This window comes from Ursus americanus, chromosome 10 (genome assembly GCF_024610735.1).
Source record: "Ursus americanus isolate L20-20 chromosome 10, mUrsAme1.1.p, whole genome shotgun sequence".
Taxonomy (NCBI): domain Eukaryota; kingdom Metazoa; phylum Chordata; class Mammalia; order Carnivora; family Ursidae; genus Ursus; species Ursus americanus.
Window position 1 is genome coordinate 19,428,391 of NC_142136.1, and position 16,107 is coordinate 19,444,497.

The 16,107-nt window shown below is 34.5% G+C and overlaps 1 long non-coding RNA gene across 1 annotated transcript in view; it reads left to right on the plus strand.

Annotated features, from left to right (window-relative positions):
* LOC148109336 (uncharacterized) overlaps positions 1–16,107 on the plus strand; it is a 442,778-nt gene that overhangs the window by 385,742 nt on the left and 40,929 nt on the right. Inside the window, exon 4 of the long non-coding RNA XR_015725912.1 lies at positions 5,950–6,248. This is a non-coding gene — a long non-coding RNA (uncharacterized LOC148109336). The remainder of the gene's footprint in view (positions 1–5,949; positions 6,249–16,107) is intronic.

Consider the following 16,107-nt stretch of genomic DNA (forward strand, 5'->3'; position numbering starts at 1 on the left):
ATAAAATGTATTAATCTACATCAAAAATTTATATAAAATAGTTTACTAATAAACATGTGGGAATTATACTATCATAAAATTTTAGAAATAACAGAGGGCTACTACAAATTCTCATTTTAAAGAAATTGAGTTCCATAGAGGTTAGGTGGTAGAAGTTTCTATTTAGTGGACTATTTTGTGAGTGACTTCAACTTAATGTAGTTATAGAAAGGTGAATAAATTTAAGAATTTAAAAAAACTTAAATTACCATTTACTTGTAAGTTGGTCCTAATTAGTTGATTTCTTTTTATTCCCATGTTTAGTAGAATATAGTATTGCATTTTGGATGAGGTATTGTTGACAATAAAAAATATTGGTGATATTGTTTCCTATAATGTTTCTGTAAAAAATTTATAGTTATTATATCTTATATTACTTTCAAATATTTATGGGGCAACTTATTTTTAAAGATACTTAATGTAGGGGCACCTGGGTGAAGCAGTTGTTAAGCATCTGCCTTTGGCTCAGGGAGTGATCCTGGTGTTCCGGAATTGAGTCCCACATTGGGCTCCTCTGCTGGGAGCCTGCTTCTTCCTCTCCCACTCCCCTGCTGTGTTCCCTCTCTTGCTGGCTGTCTCTCTGTCACATAAATAAATAAAATCTTAAAAAAAAAAGATACGTAATGTTAATTATGATAATCCATACTATTTTGTAATTTTGGGAAGTGGGATTGTGCTGGTTATTTACCTATTGCCTCTCAAGCTAATGGTCCCCCTTATGCCCTGCTCTCCAGTACTCGTCCTGGAATCTGAGTACCTATTTTCAAACTACTTTGCTGTTAGCATCTTGGGGTTCTGTCCATGTAAAGCATTGGTGGGCAGTTGGAAGGCAAGGGGGACAAGGGACCTTATATCTTCCTGTTTCTACATCACTCAGCATTTCTGCACCTTCTAGGTTTGCTGGGTGTTCGTCTGCGTGTTATGCAATTCAAGCATTAGCTCTCTGAGCCTCCTCAGATATACCTCAGAATGAACCAGCTCTGCCCCAGTTCTGTCTGAATCCAGGACATAGGTCTAAGGGACTCTTCTCCAAGCTCCTAATTTTTGGCAACCCCACTTTTTCTCTTTAGTTATTAACACTGTAGATGGTATCTGCTTGCAACTTCAGTGTTCTATAGTACTTGCAGCCTTCTCAACAACAGTGGAACCCATTCCCCATATTCCAGTCATCAATAGGCAAACCAGACCTAGACTTCTTCACTACCAATATAGTACTTTGATCAGAAATATTTTATTTTTAAATCTGCAACCTATTATTTGGTTTTATCATTGAGATATTTTTGTAAATGATAGATATTGTATTATATGGAACAGGTTTTTTTCAATACAAAAAGATTGATTTTTTTCATTATTGAAACAAGGCAATAAAATAATTCATATAGTCACACTTATATAGATCTTGCTAAGCAATTAATCATGTGTTTTAAACATTTCTGTCATACATCCATCAGTGCTGACATTCCATATGGAAGCTAATCTTGACAGCTTCCAGTGTTCCAATGGCTGCTCTTGCTTTTCTCTCCCAGTTGGAATATCCTTTCTCTTGTACTTCTTGACCCTTCTCAAACTCAAAGGAAGTTAGCCTGAGGCCTGAACATGAGGCTTCACCTTTGATAAATTTTTCGGAACTACAAAGACATTTTGTTACCCTTTTGGACAAAATGTTCATTTTTCCTTTAATTGTATGTATTCCAGAATTTATCATAATTTCTATAAATTTGATGTACACATGGTAGAAAAAAGGACCCATATATTCACATACTTTAATCCCTGAAATCATTTAACATGCTATTGCATGTATTAACTGAATTTGATTGAATAATACAAATAGAGTAACTATAAAAATTTTTAAAGAAACATTGTAGAAACCAATATCAGCAATATTTTCATTGTCAACAATACCTCATCCAAAATGCAATACTATATTCTACTAAACGTGGGAATAAAAATAAGTAAATAAAAAGAAAAATAAATAAACGGAAAGTCCTGATGCAGAATGTTTGCTTACTTTCTTCTGTGTCACATATCAGGTACCAAAAACAGTATTTAGCATGGCATAGTCAATAAGTATTGTTTTAAAACAAATAATTGAAAAAGACAACATGTTGTTTGATTTTCAAAAGAACATAAAGCTGAGTGTCTTCTATTACAGAACACACTGTCCTATGGAAACAAGACAAATATACAAAATTAAAGAACAGTCCAAATCAGGGGATAACATATCAAAAGAAGAGCAAAATGTGAACATAAGACATTTCCCAAAAAGTAGGCCCACATGAATTAGTCTGAAATTACTTCCCCTGGCATTGTAAAATGAAAAGCTCTGTTCAAGTTGAAGGGCTGAGGAATTGCTTGATCCAAAAGTTGGGGTATTTGAGGTGGAACATCCATTTGAGTGAAATGGATGTTATTGTGGCCATTGAAATACTAGAAGGGAAAAGCAAATCTAAATTGACCAAACAGACTTAAACATAAAACTGAGAGGTAGTAAAAGGATAATTTTACATTGTGTTGCTCCTGCTTGAAGCAAGATTTTCTAATAAATTAGAAATATCTGTAGACTAAGAAAATTAAACATTTTCACATAGCAGTCAACACATTTCCTATCAAAACATGGTATTTAAAGGATGGATGTTTGTGCCCCTTCCAAAAAAAATTCATATGTTGAAATCCTAACCCCTAGTGTGATGTTATTAAAAGACAGGACCTTTGGGAGGTGATTAGGTCATGAGAATGGGTTCTCATGAATGGGATTAGTGCCCTTATAAAAGAGATTCCAAAGAACTCTCTTGTTTTTTCCCACCATGTGAGGACACAGTGAGAATGGACTAAGACATATGGCAAGCAAATTTCTTCCACTAAGAGAAACCCTTAAGCAAGGATCACAAGGTGAAGATAATTTGGTAGAGAAGAATCATACTCCTTGCATTGTATATACAAGGTGGCAAACAGTGAAAAAAAAATAGCTAGCCTATAAAGTTTATGAAAGCCATATACCTTAAAGTCTCAATGGAGATAGAAGATCAAAGAACATTGGAAATAATCTATCAATTTTAATGCAAAATTAATAGGGAAGAATGGATGATGTAGAAGAGGTTAAATAGAAAATGGACAAATAGGAATAAAGCAGATTTCCAAACTATAGTTAATTTATAGAACAGTTATAAATTGTAATTTGATACAACACTTTTTTATACAACACTTAAAACAGTATTTTTAAAGCATTGATAACATAAGAATTACATTATTATTATACCTGGCTTTGTAATCTATTTGTATTAAACTGTTCCTTTAACTGTACATACTTTATTTCATAATATATCATGACCCTCAATGAAAAATAGTGGTTTTACCAAGTGCCAGAAAAAAAAAGAAAACATAGACTTTTAAAGGCAGACGTACTTAAACAAGTAGTTCAAAGAACTATTCCTAAGAGAGTTCTTAGTTAAACAATGTACACAACGATATTTACAGTGTGGTCCTTGAAGAAAAAGGTTATGTATCATAGAGCTACACTTCAGTGTAGAGACACACAACTTTATCTTGGATATGTCATCCTGGAAACTTAACCAATTTTTTTGAGCCTCAGTATCTTCAAATTAAATGGCTTTAAAAGCAGTAATTCATATTTGTGAATCTATTTAAGGATCATGATCAATAAAATATTGCATCCTGGCACATAGTGTTTCCTGAAATTGAAGTGTGGCACTGGGTACAAAAATCAAATTCAAGAGCGTAAACAGAAAATAGTGTTGGGGAGAAACAATACCCACATTAGTTTCTGAGTTTGAACTCACTTTTATACAAGGTTAATACCACTTTAGAAAAGAGAATTGTGATTTTTATCACTCTAGGCACCGCTATTTAGAGTCAAAGTTGACTTTTTATATGTTCTCTTCAACCTTTATAGTAAAAGTTAAATAAAGAAACAAACAAAACAATAAGTTTAGTGTTATTTCTAAGCTCAAGTTCAAACCCAATGTTCTTTCAAAAGATAACGCTTGTCAGTCACTCTAATGTAGTTAACCTAGTTAACCTTCATATTGCCCATGATATGGGCTTTGCATGTTTTCAAATGTTTAACTTTTCTTAATTTTTATGGTATAGTTTTAATTTTCAGAGTTACTAATGAACCTTAGGGGAAAGCGAACTTAAATGTGCATTATTTGCGATGTTTAGATTTTCAAAAAGTTTTGAAGACATTGATCATTAATGGTTATTTTACAAAGTTCCTGTATACCTATTGTTAAACTAACCTTTCCAGGATTACACATAAAATCATAAACAGAAAACGAAGAAAATGTTTTTCAGTCTTTTTCAATAATTAAGTTTTGTTCCTAAGATTTTGCTGTACCAAAATTTTGCTTGTGTTTACATACTTCTGGATTTGAATCATATATTATTCATATAGACCTTAAGGGAAAACTGCTCCATTAAAATAAAAGTGAAGTCCAGAAAATCTAATTAGAAAATAATTACCAAGAGTGCAAAGAAGTAAGAAATATTTCAGGCTTTGAAAAATGCTTCTTCTATATAAGTCTTCCATTTGGTTGTCACTACTTATTGGGAGGTTCAACATTTAATGCAGATTTACTACATCTAATAAAATTCTGGAGTCAATTTCTTTTTTTAGATGTAACTGACTCCAGTGGGTTCAGTTGGGAGTGGGCCCTCATTCATATTTCACTGGAGAAACAGGGAAGGTCATCAGAGAGCATCTCTTTCAATTCTTTGTAAAGACTCATCCATTTTGATAATAAACTGTTTAGCATTTTAATTCTAACAAGTTAAATTCATCTCTATTGCAAAGGAGAACTTATTTCATTTCATACATGAGGGTAACATTATGAAAAATAGATTATACAAAGCAAGAATACATATAAAAGAAAAAATATTCATTCTGAACTTATGAAACAACTAAAGCAGCTATATTTGTTTGGGAAATCAGCAAATTTGGAAACATGGCAATACCAAAGATTTTGAGATTTTATAAATGTTTTCTTACACTCAACCTTAACTTAAAAAGTGAAAAATAATTTTGACAGGTTTCACTTTTTTCTTAATGTGAGAAGAAAATATGAGCAGTTCACAGTTTATTCAGAGTCTATGATTGCCTCACATAAAGTAATGATAAAGTAAACATATAAACATTGTATTTGTAGAGAAAAAGCTAACCTCACAATGTTTTTCCTTGATGTGCTCTGTGTGTGTGTGTGTGTGTGTGTGTGTGTGTGTGTGTGTGTGAGAGAGAGAGAGAGAGAGAGAGAGAGTTCTCTTTCTCCCTCTCTCTCCCTCTTCTAAGGCCATTAATCCCATCATGAGGACCCCAATCTCATAACCAAATTTCACCGTAGGTACTTCTAAAGACCGTTTTTAAATACCATGACAATGAAGGTTAGGGCTTCCACATATGAATTTTGAGGGGACAGAAATGTTTAATCCATAACAAGAGTTCAAAAGATTGGGGGTAAAAGATATGTGCCAAGCATTCCTATATTCTAAATGAGATACCAGGTGTCCTATTGGGAATTAAGAAAGAAATGTTCAAACTCTCTATTTAGTTTTAAGTCTTACTTTCTTAATTATTTCTACCCTTAGCCTACCTCCCTCTTGAAGACATAAAAAGACTGAGGTTAAAGAGGAAAGAAGAAAATACATTTGGAAGGAAAAATGAGACTTTCCCTGTCATTTTCCTTCTCATCCCCATGGAGGGAAATGGAGGGGGTGGTAGGGAATCTGTCATCGTGCTGACAGATCTCTGTGGAATTTGGGAACAGTAAACAATGTGCAATTGATGTATGAATAGTCTGAAGTTTTTGTATCTGCTTGAGACAGCAAAACAGGAAGAGAGAAAGACTTCACTGGGACTAGCTACACTGGTGTAACTTTGGATTGTTTCTCATGTTCCAGATGTGTGCCATGCAGAGAAATAGCCAGGCTGATGCCATTTTCAATGCTGCTTCAATGAACTGTCTGGGGGGGTCATATAATGCCAACAACAAAGTGGCCGTCTGGATGAACAGGCACTGAGAAAATCATAAGCAATCAGCCTAAGAAAATGTACTGCCGTAGTCAAGAAAATGGAATTTCAATATTCTCTAAGCAGTCATGTTTTAAGTGAAGAAACTGAAAATGTACTGTACTTTAGCATTATCTTTGATTGCATTCCAAGCACCAAGAGAGCCAAAATCAAGCCATTATACAACTAGGTGAGTAAAAAGTGTTTCTGCCCTTTAAACTTCCTTTCTAACCCCTCTTTCACTGTTTCCCTGGAGAAATCATACTCCATGTTCAAAAAGCAAGGGAGAAAAATAAAAGAGTAAGATAGGAAAAGGGAAAAGCCTGCCAAACGTCCCTTTCCCACTTAGATCTCTAGCTTGAAATGGGGCTCAGGTCGGTGAAATGAAGAATCTTTACTTTAAATAAAGTTTAGTTGTGCTATTACACAGTATAATTTAAGTACTGATTATGTAAATCTTTGGTGAAACTGAAAGTGACTGAGGAGGTTTTGTTGTGTTGAGTAACCACAAAAGTAATGACAAATTCCTCAAATTCTATCCAAGAAAAAGCAAAGAATTAGCTCCTCAGAATGGATTTGTTCAAGAAGTGTGAAAAAAGAATATTTTCTCTTGCATCCTGTGGAACCCAACTCTAAATCTTGACTCAGCATAAAGTGAAGAGTATTGCGGAGTATTTCTGATACACAAAACCTAAATGTTGTATAATTATACCTAAGTGATAAATGGTCGTATCTGGGACTCAGATATAATTTGAGTGAAAAAATTCCCTCAATATCTAGTGTTATTCTCTTTCTCCTGGGACCTTAGACCTAATTACTGAATTTGACCAAAGGCTTTCAGAAGCCTAGCAAACTTTTAAGAAGTTCACACATATTATTAACTATTTTAATATTCACAAGAATGGGTATACGTGAGGAAACTGAGACAAGGGAAATTAAGTGATGTGACAAAAAGTAGAGGTAATTAGCAGAGTCAGGATTTGAGCAATGGATTCATAGATTCACAGCTTGTCTTACATGCTATGCTTTACTGTTTAATTTGTGGTATCTTGTAGTCTGGATTGTTTACCCAACTAACTCTTAAGGACCAGATTTTGATGTTCCTCTACAGAAATTCACTCTTTCCACTTCTTTCCTTGAATTCATCATGCAGTTTGAATTCATTTGAACCACTTTGGGAAAATCTTTTACAAACCAACCAGCAATTACCAGCAATGAATAACATTTAAGCTGTAGATCATTCTCAGATAGATTTTATATTTTTCAAATTCTCAATGTCTTCCACTTTGTCTGATTTGACATAAGTTGAAACATTTTGTTAAATTCCCTATCAAAATTGTTTTTGTTGGGGGTGCCTGAGTTCCTCAGTTGGTTAAGCGGCTGTTTTCATCTCAGGTCATGATCTCAGGGTCCTGGGATCAAGTCCTGCACCGTCTCCCTGCTCAGCAGCGAGTCTGCTTCTCCCTCTCCCTCTGTGATCTCTCGCTCTCACTTTCTCTTAAATAAATAAATAAAATCTTTAAAAAAATTGTTTTTGTTAATTCCCATTTAGTTTGGAAGATTTATGATTATTAAGATTGCAAATTATTCATTACTTAAAAGTTAAACTATTAAAGTCCTCTTAAGAATTCTTCCTTTTTCCTCTGCATAATGATCCTCTATTCCATGAAATATATTTTGCTTAAATTCTTGACTGGCTGATATGAATAACATTCTTGCTTGTATTTGCCTGACATGTTGTTAGCATCTTTGAAGAAATTGTTTATTTATGAAATATTCCATACACATCTGTGATTACTGGTTCACCAAAGATATGCTTACCCTAAACCCTGATGCTACATCGGTGAATATCTTAACATCACATGGGAAAAGGGAATCAAAATTGCAGAAGAATTTAAATTTGCTCATCAGCTCACCTTAAAATAGGGAGATAATGCTAGATTATCAGGTGGTCCCAATGTAAACACATGGGTTCTTAAGAGTGGAAGATGAAGGCGGAGTGTGTCAGAGAGATTCAACAAAAGAAAGGAGGAGAGATCAAAGCATGAGAGGGTATCAACCCACCTTTGCTGGTTTTGTAGATGAAAGAAGGGAGATAGAGACAACAATGCGGGCAGCATAGTACTAGAAGTCCTAGCCTCAGCAATGAGACAACAAAAAGAAATAACAGGCATCCAAATCGGCAAAGAAGTCCAACTTTCACTCTTCGCAGATGACATGTAGAAAATCCAAAAGACTCCAGCAAAAAATTGTTAGAACTGATACAGGAATTCAGCAAAGTCTCAGGATATAAAATCAATGCACAGAAGTCAGTTGCACTTCTATATACTAACAATGAGGCAAAAGAAAGAGAAATCAAGGAATCAATCCTATTTATAAGCACACCAAAAATGGTAAAATACTTAGGAATGAAACTAATTGAAGATGTAAAGGATCTGTACTCTGAAAACTAGAGAAAACTTATGGAAGAAATTGAGGAAGACACAAAGAAATGGAAAAACATTCCATGTTCATGATTTGCAAGAACAAATATTGTTAAAATGTCTATGCTACCCAAAGCAATCCACACATTCTATGCAATCCCTATCAAGATACCATCAACATTTTTCACAGCACTGGAACAAATAATCCTAAAATTTATATGGAACCACAAAAGACTCTGAAGAGACAAAGGAATGTTGAGAAAGAAAACCAAAGCTGGAGGCATCACAATTCCAGACTTTAAACTGTATTACAAAGTTGTAATCATCAAGATAGTATGGTTCTGGCACAAAAACAGACACATAGATCAATGGAACAGAGTATAGAGGACCCAGAAATGGACCTTCAACTCTATGGTCAACTAATCTTTGACAGAGCAGGAAAGAATACCCAATGGAAAAAAAACAGTCTCTTCAATAAATGGTGCTGGGAAAATTGGATAGAACAATGCAGAACAATGAAACTGGACCATTCTCTTACACCATACACAAAGATAAACTCAAAATGGATGAAAGCCCTAAATGTGATACAAGAATCCACCAAAATCCTAGAGGAGAACACAAGTAGTGACCTCTTCGACCTCGGTCACAGCAACTTCTTGCAAGATGTATCTTCAAAGACAAGGGAAACAAAAGCAAAAATGAACTATTGGGACTTCATCAAGATAAAAAGCTTTTGCACAGCAAAACAGTCAACAAAACTAAAAGGCAATCTACAGAATGGGAGAAGATATTTGCAAATGTCTTATCAGATAAAGGGCTAGTATCCAAAATGTATGAAGAACTTATCAAACTCAATACCCCAAAAAACAAAAATCCAGTCAAGAAATGGGCAGAAGGCATGAACAGACATTTCTCCAAACAAGACATACGTATGGCCCACAGATACATGAAAAAATGCTATCACTTGTCATCAGGGAAATACAAATCAAAACCACAATGAGATACCACCTTACACTAGGCAGAATGGCTAAAATTAGGGGCACTTGGGTGGTTCAGTTGATTAAGCATCTGCCTTTGGCTCAAGTCAGGATCCCAGGATGCTGGGATTGAGTCCCACTTCAGACTCCCTGCTCAGCAGGGAGTCTGCTTCTCTCTCTGCCCCTCCCCCAGCTCATTGCTCTCTTTCTCTCTCTTTCTCCCTCTCCCTCAGTCTCTCTGTCAAATAAATAAAATGTCTAAAAGGAATCATTAAAATTAACAACTCAGGAAACAACAGATGTTGCAAGGATAAGAAAGGTTTCCCCTCTTACACTATTGGTGGTAATGCAAACTGGTGTAGCCACTCTGGAAAACAGTATGGAGGTTTCTCAAAAAGTTAAAAATAGAACTACCCTACAACCCAGCATTTGCACTATGAAGTATTTATCCAAAGACTACAAACATAGTGATTCAAAGAGGCACATGCACCCCAATGTTTATAGCAGCAATGTCCACAGTAGCCAAACTATGGAAAGAGCCCAGATGTCCAACAACAGATGAACAGATAAAGAAGAGGTGATACACACACACACACACACACACACACACACACACATACACACAAACACACACAAAGTATTATTACTCAGCCATCAAAAAGAATGAAATCTTGCCATTTGTAACACCATGGATGGAACTGGAGTGTATTATGCTAAGTGAAATAAGTCAGAGAAAGACAAATACAATATGATTTCACTCATATGTGGAATTTAAGAAACAAAAACAGATGAACATAGAGGAAGGGAAGGAAAAATAAAATAAGATGAAAATAGAGAGGAAAGCAAACTGTAAGAGATGCTGAACTCTAGGAAACAAACAGAAGGTTGCTGGAACGGAGGTCGGTGAGGGCATGGGGTAACTGGGTAATGGGCATTAAGGAGGGCACTTGATGTAATGAGCACTGGGTGTTATATGCAACTGAGGAATCACTAAATTCTACCCCTGAAACTAATAATACAGTATATATTAACTAAATTGAATTTAAATAAATAAATAAATAAATAAATAAATAAATAAATAAATAAGAATGCAGAAAGCATATGTAGGTGACAGCCTACAGGGAAATCAGTTTCACAACCAGAAGGAACCAAATTCTTTAAACAATCTGAATGAGCAAGGAAATGGTTTCTCTTCTAGAGCTTCCAGAAAGGAACAGCCCTACCTGAAACTTGATTTTAGTCCACTGAGACCAATGTTACACTTAAACTTTAAGAAATATAAGTAGGGATGCCTGGGTGGCTCAGTTGGTTAAGCAGCTGCCTTCAGCTCAGTCATGATCCCAGGGTCCTGGGATCAAGTCCCACATTGGGCTCCCTGCTCATTGGGGAGTCTGCTTGTCCCTCTGCCTGCCACTTCCCCTGCTTGTGCATGTTCTCGTGCACAAATAAACAAATAAAGTCTTTTTAAAAACCTGTAAAATAATAGTCTCGTGTTGTTTATTAGTCACTAAATTTGTGATAATTTGTTACAGTAAGAATATAAAAGTAATATTATATAAAATATATTTTATACTATCAAAATACATACAATAGGATATTAAGGTTGTACCCATTTGCTTCGCTTTTGTGTATAGCATGAATATAATAGATATCAATTACAAAAGTGGGTGTGAAAATTATCCTCATATGTCAAACTTACAGCTAAAACTGAGGAAAACTAATTCTATAATTCTTAGAGTTCTCAGAAAGGTCAAAAACATCAAAAGGAAGGCAGACATTATAGAATTAAATTCTGGAGTATTTTTTGAAGAAAGCCCTGCTGTGCACCTAAACTCCTGCTCCAAGGCGAGTGAGTTGTACTTAAAGTGAGAGATCATTCAGAGAATTGCTAGAACGCTTAGTATATGACCCGTGCATTTGGGGGACACTAGACTGGTTTTGGACTTAGGCCAGGAAAAATATTGGGCAAGTGGAAGAATTGGCAAGCTGCTTCCATAGGAGAGAAAGCAGATGGAGAGAAAGAGGAAGAGATTAGAAGTGTTCACAGTCTTTTTCAAATAGATCTAAGAGAAATGAATCCCAAAACAGATGTAGAACTTGTAGAAGTGTTTACTGAAAGTCATTTTTAAAGGAATCTTATACTAGAGAAGTTATGCTAAGTGGTAAGAGTCTCTAAAAGTTGTTCTTACAGGTGGACATTGATGAACCAAAAGCTGAGAGAATATTATAAAGGAAAAGATGCTTTGTCCACATTATGGCATTGCAGTCACCAGTTGTAGGAGTCTCCCCAAAAGCAAAAAAGAAAAAAAGAAGGAAAAAGTAAAAATAAAAACATAAAAAAGTTCTGTACACTTAGGAAAGTGGCATTTTATACTGTCTTGAGACCTAGAAACAATGAAATCACTTCTCCAGGTAAGAAGTAACCAGTCCTCTGAAATGAAACCTCTTTCGTCCCACTGGAGGGAAACAAAGTATCAAGTAGCAAATTGGGTCTGAGTTAAGCTGAAAAAAGCCAAGCTGACCACAAACCTTTTCCAGATAAAAGGCTGCATTAATAGACCTTAGCAGAAGGAAGAGGAGGGGAAGCCTTAGCTACTTGTGAAGATTGAAGCATGCAGATTTAATTTTTATACTGAAATCATGTTGCCAACCTAAAGTTTCTTCAGTGGTGTTATTATCTAAGAGCAAACACAAAACTTCTGGAAGTAGCCAAGTGTTCAACCAGAAATTTACTACTAGGGAAGAGAGGGGAAGGTGTAGAAATTTACCATGAATAAAGTTAAAGGATGACAAGATAAAATAACTTTTACTATGACTAAATCAAAAGTTATGTTTGTTCTGCATACTAGATACAATTTAGTAAAAAACATATTGATACATTAAAAAATATTTCTTGGAGCATACTCCTCTCCAATTGCCTATCTCTCATTCCACAGGGCTAAATAGTCCTACAGATTTTGTTGGTAGCTTTTTCTCCCGTTTGGTAATAGTTTTATGGATATGCATATTCCCAATAGAGTACATTCTTACATTTTTTATGTTTTTAAAAGTTCTATTGAATACCTTTTTACTATTGGTTCCTTAACTCTCTTTTCTTTACTCAACATTTGATTGTTTTTTTTTTTTTTAAGATTTTATTTATTTATTTGACGCAGAGAGAGAGAGAGACAGCGAGAGAGGGAACACAAGCAGGGGCAGAGGGAGAGGGAGAAGAAAGAAAACGACTGAGCCACCCAGACACCCCCAACATTTTGTTTTTGAGAGTCTCTCATCTTGTACCTGAACTTGTGATTCATTTATTTTAATATAAACAAAAATATTTTAAATATTCAGTATTTTATTGCTTAATTGCACCAGAATATATTTAGCCAATCTGTTGTTAATGAAGATTTGGGTGATTTTGTTTTTCCTGTTACAAACAAGGCTACCGTGAATATTCAGATACACATTTCCTAGTGCACATATATTCAATTTTATCTAGAATACCTGACATAGGCTCATTCATTTTCTTTACCAAAATGCTAACACATTTTGTTTTAGGTTTACTTCTTCTAAGAATGATGAGATTAGACTTTACTTCTTAGTCGGTATTACTATTTTAAAGCTTTATAAGTCTTAGAACACATTTTTTCTCACATTGCTCGTAATTTCTTGTTTATTTTCTTTGTCATTCATTCAATCCTGAAAAACAGCTTCTTGCCTTTGTTTTGGTGTGTGTGTGTGTGAGTATGTGTGTGGAAATGTACTTTTATAGAATTTTTATATTTGGATGGCCTGCTATAGTAGGACAATTATAATAAAGATGATAAATACATAATAAAACTCTGCTGATATTTTTATTTTATAGATTAGAAAAGCAAGGATCATCATTTGCTTATAGTCACACAGCTAATCAGGGCTAAAATTAGAAAAAAACAAAAACAAAAACAAAACCTGTGTTTTTGCCGTGGATAGCAAGTTAATTATTGAACAACTACAATATAGAAAGGGTGATCAATGTTAAACATTTCTGGGTTCATCGCATTTATATTTTCCTACTTACACATGCAGATATTTTAACAAGCTCTTATTGTTGAAATAAACATTTTAATGTTGTAGTGTTATTATGAATATTTTTGCTTACAGTCAACTGGATCTTAGAATTACAGAAAATTTGTTTGCACAACAGTGAACAATCTATAGAAACCACAGATAGGTGGGTGCCTGGGTGGCTCAGTCGGTTAAGCTTTGCCTTCGGCTCAGGTCATGATCCCAGAGTCCTGAGATTGAGCCCCACATCAGGCTCTTTGCTCAGCAGGGAACCTACTTGTCCCTCTCCCCTCCCCCACTTGTGCGCGCGCTCTCTCTCTCTCTCTCTCTCTCTCTCTCTCATTCTCTCTCTCAAATAAGTAAATAAATAAATTTTTTAAAAAAAGAAACTACAGATAGGTAAGTAATGATCTTTTATTGTAAGTAATTCTATTTGAATATATATATTTGAATTTTAGTTATTTATATTCTAATATATATGTTTATTTTATATATATGTGAACACATATGTATATATGTATATTTATTATGAAATAAAGAAAAACTGAAATCTAAACAAGAAAGCCATACAATATTAGAGTTAAAACTTTCAAGCTCTAGTCATATTTTAAAGTAAATCTTCTTTCCTGGGAAAAAGATCATGCTAACACATCAGTCTGAATACATCTAAAAATTCGATGGAAATTGCCAAAGCTATATGTTGTATCTAGATAAAACAGGCAGTCTATTTATCACTTGGTTTTACCAGACTGAGTTAAGATCTATAACAATCTGTAAAAACTAATTTAAGGAAAAGGTTTTTATTTTCTTAAAAATTGAGGATTATTCCTCCTCTAAAGAATGTATTACAACAGGCATTTTAGCAGTACAGTAGTGCCCTCCCCATCTGCCATTTTCCTTTGCATGATTATGGTTACCTAGGGTCAACTGTGTCCTAAGGCAGATGATCCTCCTCCTGACTTACTGTCAGAAGGTCAATAGTAGCCTGATGGCTGTGTTACCATGCCCACGTCATTCCCCTCATTTCATCCCATCATGTAGGCATTTTATCATTTCACATCATCAAAAGAAGAAGGGTAAGTACAGTAACAGTAACATATTTTAAGAGAGACAGAGACCACATTCACATAACTCTCATTACAGTACGTTGTTATGATTGTTCTCTTTTATTGTTAGTTATTGTTGTTATCTCTTATTGTGCTTAATTTATAAATTAAACTTTATCATAGGTAGGTATGCATAGGAAAAAAAAATGTGTATGTAGGATTCAGTACTAACCATGGTTTCAGGCATCCACTCAGGGTGTATTCCCTACAGATAGAGGAGATTACTGCTATCTGTTAGAAATTTCATGAGACTATGGAGCACTTAATGACTTCCTTGAGATACCAACATTGTCTCCACTCCCTTAAAAGAATTTCTACCAGCATGCAATTAGTATTTGTCAAATTATCAATCATTTTATTATTCCATTGCTTGTAAACATTTAAACATTATATCTAGTCTCACTTCATTCAATCATGAAAAATGTGACAGACTATGAAAATACTTTATAGATATTACATTATATATGTTTGCCACCAAATACTACAATGTTGACAACTTAATTTTTATTACTCAGATTACGCTCTCTAAGATCACTTTAATGATTCCTTTATAAAAACTTATGTAGAAAATATCATCATTGGCTAGTTCAATTTGTATTTATTTTCTTTTATTTTAAACTTAAATTACCATTAAATCCGTGAATACATTCATTCAGCAAGTATTTTTAGCATCTCTTCTCTCTAAGGACTAGAAAATATGGTAAACATGAAAGAGTGAAGCATAAAACATAGGCTATGGTCTTACTAAAACTTAGATAATTAGCAAAGATCAGACACTAACGCCTGATTATTTTACATTCAATTTGAATAGTTTTTTATTTATCAAGATTGTTTATTCATTCAGCAAAATGAATGAATAAATTAGAGCATGTAAGTCCCAGGATAAAATTGCATGTTATGAAACCTATTCATTTCATTTCTCTTCAGTCTTTAACCAAAAGAATGGATTGTTCTATTTCCAGGATGGTTCTACTAATTAAAAAATTATGTTACTAATTATACTAATTAAAAAAGAAAGAATACAAATATCATCTGCAGAGAAATAGTTAACATAGCAATTCTCAATTCCCTATGACACAAACCTACTTCTTACCAACATACAAAGACTATGTAATTTGCAGGGGATGGTGAATTCATCTGAAGAATCTTCAGCATGCTTGCAACTGTCTACACAAATTCAGTGAAAAGGTAGAGAAGGCTTCCAACATGATCCTTCAGAGAGATATAGTAAATGGCATCACCGCAGACTGGGATATTTTTTTCAAAATGATGATAGTTTAATATGTAATCCTTATTTATGGATGTTCTCATTTTATTTTTTTTTTTAAGATTTATTTACTTGAGAGAGAGCAAGCGAGCACAAGTGGGGGAGGGGCAGAGGGAGAGAATCTCCAAGCAGACTCCCCGCTGAGCACAGAGCCTGATACAGGGCTTGATCTCAAGACCCATGAAATGTTGACCCATGAGATCATGACCTTAGCCGAAACAAAGTTGGTCACTTAACTGACTGAGCC